The 6,716-nt window shown below is 42.0% G+C and overlaps 1 protein-coding gene across 21 annotated transcripts in view; it reads left to right on the top strand.

Moving 5' to 3' along the window:
• Nucleotides 1–387: 387 nt before the first annotated feature.
• LOC108030579 (glutamate-gated chloride channel) overlaps nucleotides 388–6,716 on the top strand; it is a 54,041-nt gene continuing 47,712 nt past the window's right edge. For 16 of the 21 annotated variants that reach the window (XM_050885757.1, XM_050885758.1, XM_050885756.1 and 13 more), the window contains exons 1-2: nucleotides 388–1,219; nucleotides 6,071–6,387. The gene's annotated coding sequence lies outside the window, so the exon portion shown is untranslated. Of the gene's footprint in view, nucleotides 1,220–1,900; nucleotides 2,805–6,070; nucleotides 6,388–6,716 lie in introns of those variants that run through there. The other 5 variants (XM_044095368.2, XM_044095367.2, XM_044095369.2 and 2 more) reach the window with 5 other exon arrangements.

Raw genomic sequence — 6,716 nt, 5'->3', positions numbered from 1 at the left:
AGTATCTTACTAGCAAAGTTAGATCTATCTGGTTTATGGGTCGTATACGTAATTTGGTATTTTTCTTCGTTGTTTTTGTATGTTTTTTGCGGATTAAAAAAAACTTTAATGAACATCAGGTTAGTAATACCTTCTAAATGTATATCCTTATTGTAAATATTATTTTATATATAGCATGACATTTCATTTTTTCCATAAGTGACATATACCTAAAGTGCGAAGTCATGATAGATCTTATCCATGATATAACTCTTTAATTATATCAAATTATGTGTGCCTCATTTATTATTGTATGAAAGAATTGTATGAAACATAACATACCATTTAACTTTAACTCAGAATATCTTTATGTTTACCGTTTAAAATATTTATAAATTCCAGATATTCTGACATACAGTAAATATTTATATTTTATCTTGGGCCTAGCAGTCAAGAAATCTCACAAAGCGTTCCACTACATTTGAGTGCATTGCTCCCGATACATCCCACTGTGCCCGTGCATCCGCAAGGATTACGTCACTTGCCGCCATGTCTCTTTCGCCGCGGAGGCTGACCCTCGGCCATCAGCTGTTTTTACGGGGCGAAGGATGACTTGGGCCACCGAGGGACGAGCGCGGGACAGTGGGGCAGGGGGCCAGGTGCCGCATGCACTGGCGGCATCAGCTGTGGAGCTTTGGGGCACTCGGAAAGCTGGCCCGTCCGCGGAGCTTCGAGAGAGCCGGCCGGAGCTTTGGCTCCGAACGGAAAATAGGAGGCGACATCGAAAAGCAAGCGGCGCACCAGAGACCTTTCGGTGTTCGCCGCGCCTCGTCATCCTGCCTTCCGATTTTCCGCCTTTCCGAACCGAGATGCGTGCCAAAGTGCATGAAAAGGAAAACCTGGTCAGTTGAGGTCTCAGTTCGATTCGGGTTTGCACTTCAGCAGCACTGCGGCACGGAGAGACTCGTCGCCCAGCGCAGTCGGGCCAAGCGAATAAGCCAGCGTAGTAATATCGACTTCAGGCCCTCGACACAGTATATATGGTATCGCATATATGATATTCGCCAGAAAACCGATTCGGATTAAATGCAAGTGCCGACTATTTCCCAGAGTGCTGGTGCTGGGAAAAGATGGAAAAACGCGTGGAAATTGCGGAGTGCGAGATTAAGTGTGCATTTGTGTTTTGAATTTGAACGTTCCCCCGCAGTGGTTCCATTTTTTGCAGTGAGTGAGTGAGCGAGTGAGTTATGTAAAGCTCTGGTCTTGTGCTGGGTTCCTTTCGGAGCTCTTGTTGGTGCGGGATAGTGACCAGCGCCAACAACACCATCACCCCTCAGGAACAACAACCAGGGTCAGTTTCCGTTGCACCAACAACGAGAACAACAACAACAACGGGGAGCGTGTGAGGCGACAATAAGCGTTGCAAGATTGAGTGGCTTAAAGAAGTGGTTATTAAAAATTAACGCATGAGAATTAGGGTGCGAAAGGTGGGATTTCAAATGAGGATTGTGCTGTCGGTGGAAATTAAGTATACGCACCCGCGGATTACTATTAATGTATGCGCAATCCTAAAAACTTGAAAGTGTTTCTGAGGTTTGGCGTGCTAAGTGTTAATGAATCTTAAGTGCCTGAAAAACTATTTATTAAAAACTCAAGGTAAAGAAATTTATAAAACGAGAATTTGGTACAGCTTAAAAATCGCAATTCCATATAAGCTGAAAAGTGCAACACCAATAAAAAACCAATAAAAAGTTCCAACATTTTGTAGTCTCCAAAGACCTATCAATATGCTTATCACAGACACTTACAAAAGAAATGCTTTACTTTTTATATAAAGGAGAAAAATAAAGTAAGACCAATTTCTAGTAATGTAGGTTACAACTAAAAGAAAATTACACGAAATGCGCAAAGAACTTCTTGAAATTTTTTATTGCCTTTGTAAACTTTAAGAATACCACTACTAATTGTAAGGACTTATTGCCATGATCCTCCCCTAATCGAATGTAAACAGGCAAAATCTCTTCATAATCCCACAGCTTAACTGCCCCAAGCCAAAGTTTACATAAAAACCAAGGGTTTCGCCCACCGCGCGGGCGTAAATCAATCAAAAATCATTTACAGGTGCCTCAATCCCCCGCAATCAGCCCACTGAGTGAGCTGTATCATAACACAATCAGTTTGGGTATCGGCATCAATTACCAATTATAACCTGACAATAAAATCGCCAAGTGTCCGCATAAAGAGCCCAAAAGCCACACACACAGCTGCCAATCTATTCGCTTTAGCGGTCTCTCTCCGACTATTTTTAGTTGCACTTGCCTTCTGTTTTTATTTATTTTTTCATTTTTTTTACTTTGCTCAATATTAGTGTCAAGGTGCAGCCAGTGCACGGAGCGAAAGAGACGGGGACAGCGTCTCAGACAGAGACGGCAACAGTCGGGCCAAAAGAACAAGTCAAGAAAACGCAAAAGAACCCCGAAAAGGGGCAGCGGGGAAACCCCTTTTCTTGGCGGCGGCGACGACATCGCGAGAAAGCAACACACGAAAAGGTGGCTATCAAAAAATAATAGCAACAGCAAATGGGCGAGGAGCCGCGGTGCATTAGGGGGTGGCAAGTGAGAGGGGCCTCCCCGCGACTTGTCACATCGAACAGAAAGAAATTGAATTTATGTCTTGGGTGGGACGACGCTGTGGGCTGTGGGCTGCCTTCAATGACAATTAGGCTGCTAAACCGCGGGTCTCTATATACGCCAGCGCTAACGGTAAAGCTATAGCCACGGCTAACGGTAACGTAACGCAAGCGAGGCGCGTGTTTCGCTCGGAAGGTAAATCGCGTTAGCAACAACAACAGCAACAACAAGGATACGCAGGGCTCAGCTTTCAGGCGGCGACCCACATTACTTAAATTACAAACTACACGCAAAGTCGCCGAAAGCCCACTCACAACTGGGAAAAGTCACACACGCTGGTTAGTCATTCCGCCACTCCGTCAACTAGTCATTCCGTCAGGCAGTTCCTCAGTCGGTCCGTCCACCAGTCCGCCAGTCGCTCATCCAGTCAGTCAGTCAATCATTAGCCGAAATGCCTTATGAGTCAGCCAGTCTGTGACCCACACTCGAACAAAGTCCGGTATCGAAATTAAGGAAAGCTTAAAAGTCTGGCTTACAGTTAATATTTATTTAAAATATTTAAAAAAGAGTATTAAATGGAGAAATTGTGAAAAATTGGGATTAACTAAACATTATTATCCGTGTCATCACTTGATTCGCTATCTTAATCTCTCCCAAAGCAAAAGTAGTATGTGTTTTTGTCTAACTTCCATTATTATTCGACGCAATTTTAACCTATAATCTACACATCGAAGATAAATTTCAATTGAAAAAGTATCTATTAGAGGGTTCTTACCTTGATATTAAACATTTTAGGGAAAATATGTGAATATAGACAGAAGCAAATCGGGTATCTTTAAGTTGTACTTAAAGCATTTTTTTCATCACTTAAAACAATTATTTAAGGTTTTGCGGCTAATCCTTTTTTAATGGTACTAAATTTAAATGTCCTACTTATCGTTTATAATCTAAAGCAGAATTCCTTTCTTACAGATCTTACGTATCAAAATTTGATCTTGGCTTAAAAATCAGCTCATAGTAGCCTCGTTTCTCCCAGTGCAAAGTCCCCGTCCCCGAGCATTGCGTGTTCTTGGGTGGAGCCTCCACCGAAGAAAGTGGACATGGGGCACGGGGCATGGGATATGGGGCGGTGCGAGATGGCGGGGCAGGAAGACGTGTTGCATATTTCGGGGCGTGTTTGGCTGCTAGACAAAAATGTCGTTTTCAGCGAAATGCCCGGCATTCCAATGCCGTGTTTAGGACAGACATTGAAACAGGGGCGTTTGTCTGACCGCCACCCTCGCAGTAATGAGATGAAAAACACCGAAATATACTCAGCGTTGGTGTACCGACTAGCGGGCGAATTTGTTTTTACAAAAACACAATTAAATTAGATTTAGTGTTCCTTGTTTTTTGGCTTGTTAAATGCCGAACCACCACACTTTCACATGGTATTTTTGCTCGGTTTTGCTTTGGTCCGAAGCTTCGCATTTTTGGCTTTCTCTTTTCGGTGCTTTGGTTTATTTTTAACAGCTTTCCTCAGAGCGTGTGAAAATTGTCCACCTTTGTTACATTGTCTGTCGCAAATGATGCGAAATAAATGGGTGATAAGGCTGGGGCAGATGCTAATTTATGATCTCTTCCTTATGGCGACCTTCCCGGCGGCCATCCCCCAATAAATTTCCAAAAACTGCACTGTAAACGCGGTGAAGCGTAAAAATAGCTTCTGTGCGGCAAACGTTTTGTCGTAATTACTTTGAGATGCATTGCGATTTGAATTCCCGGCCAAACGGGTTATTTTTGTTTAATTTCATTTTATCTAAGCGCACCATTTTCACGCGAATACGCCGGGCAATAATCGAGTGCATAAATAAATAAAAATAGTTCATTGAGGCAAAAGACAAACACGATTTTTACAGCCTTTGCCGAGCCCACATATTTATTCACATACACCGAGGAATGTAAATATATGCCAGTGTAGGAAGTGTAGGAAATAATTTATTAATGAATCGCTGGGAAAAGGCGAGTGCACAAGCGAAGGGTGTATGGATACTCCGAGGTGGTTGAGTAGCCACAAAATGAATAAAAGATAATGTTTTGCGATGGGGAATTCTAGGCAATTATTTGCTTAAACAATTCTACGAAACAAATATTTGTGGATTTTATGGTCTTAGAAACGCCAGCATGGTTCAAAAGATTTTCATTTTTTTTAAATTGAAAATTTAAAATGCAGTATCTAAAATATAAGTTTGTTTATGGTGAAACTCGATACATATATTATACATTTTTTACAATTGCATTTTGATCTTTTGGGTAAAGATTCCAAAATTATTAGAGTAATGTCTATTAAACCAACCAAATAGTTGAAGTAACCCAATAAGAAAGCGAAAAACAACTTATTATCGTGATGTTGTCTTACTATTACATAACCAAAGCAACAATAAAATTTAAGTCACCATTTTTTATAGCTATTTATTTCTTTTGTACAATTGAAATTTATAGTTATTTCTGTAATAGTAAAGTACTTATTGTACTAAAATTGTAAAGTACTTATTTGTTGTTAATTTATGTCTTCTGCAATTGTATATTTCCAACTTTCAGTTTTACGCCAACGCCACGACAATAAGCTATGCTTTTAAAAGTTCGAGTTCACATCTTGAAATCTTGTAGATCACAGATCTCCGAACTTAATCCGGTTCTCTTACTATAAAAAACTGTAGATGCTTTCGACCCCTGCAACTCCACCAGATCCCATTATAAATTTCCCCAAGACGTTGCCTGTCTTTCGCAAAGACTTTTATCAGAGTCCCAGCTTTACATCACTTTCCATAAGTTTCCACCTCAAGGCAAGTGTTTTCCCAGCTTTCCCCGCTTTCTCCGCCAGCTAACTGCTTGGCAAATTGCTGCCACTTACGTAAGCAGCTCGGCCATCACTTACTCAAAGGAAAATACAAAAGTTTTGGCCAAAGAGTGGCGCCCAACGAGCAACTGAGTGTAGGTAGAAAAAATCAGAGAACATAAAACTTTAGCATACATCGCAGGGCAGTTAAGGCCTCAAAGTAAACAAAACAATCGTAAAAGATGAGTGCGAATGTGGGAACAAAACAAAGAGGGAGAAACGCAAAAAGGGAGAGAAATAAAGCAAATCACAGGGCCGAACATAAAGCGCCAGAAGTTGGCCAAAATAAGGCGAAATAAAATGAGAAATAAAATAAAACTGGGGCCTCTCGTGGTTGTTGTTCGAGGGGGAGGGGTGCTTCAAAGGACCTAACGCCCCAACACCAGTGCAAAATCAAAAGAAAAACAACGAAAAAAGAGGAATATACATTTCAAAGTGTCGTACGTTGTCGGGTGTGCGCGAGTGTGAGTGCGAAATCCTGTGTGTGTCGCACGTCAGGCGATGCCGTGCGTGTCCTTGCAACTTTCGCCCCTCTCGCTCACTCACCCCTCTAAACCTCCGTCCCTCCCGCTTGCTCCCACAGCCCTCAGCCAGCGGCAATTGCACATAAGTTGCAACAAGCAAGTAACAACAACGACAGCAAGAAAAAACGTAACAAAAAGGTGGAAAAACAAACAACGCAACATTGTAAGCGGGCTGAAAGGCGTTGCCAGATTGTTGGCCCACAACAGCAGCAACAACAACCACAACGGCAACAACGCCACAACAATAGCCCAAAGGGCCAAATGAACGTTGTTGGCTAGTCCGTCTGTCGCCCGCTTGGTGGCGCTAGCAGCAGAACAACCCGCCCAAACAACTACAACTACAACTGCTGCCACTGGAAATCCTGTCGCTAATTAGGTAAGTCACTGCCATTCGGCCGCAAGGAGTGTGTCCTTTGTGGTCAGGAGGTGGCTGGCACATTATTTCATTTCGTTTCGGGGCCGGGCTGTAATTATGGCAATTTGCGTCAGCCGCGAGTGCACTAAATGTTACACATACGCCACGTGGCCATCAGCTTATTTTAATGCTTAATCATATATTAACTCGACTTTCTCGTCGATCATCCTGATGTAAGGAAATCAAAAGGTTAACTAGATTAAATGAGGATGTGGATCGAGGAAGGTAGAGTATTTTGTATTCAAATAAATAAATTTAATTAAAATAAAAATCAACTTTAAAGCCAGTTT

Source organism: Drosophila biarmipes, chromosome 3L (assembly GCF_025231255.1).
Source record: "Drosophila biarmipes strain raj3 chromosome 3L, RU_DBia_V1.1, whole genome shotgun sequence".
NCBI lineage: Eukaryota > Metazoa > Arthropoda > Insecta > Diptera > Drosophilidae > Drosophila > Drosophila biarmipes.
Note: the sequence above shows the minus strand (reverse complement) of the source record. Positions and strands in the feature narration are given on the sequence as shown.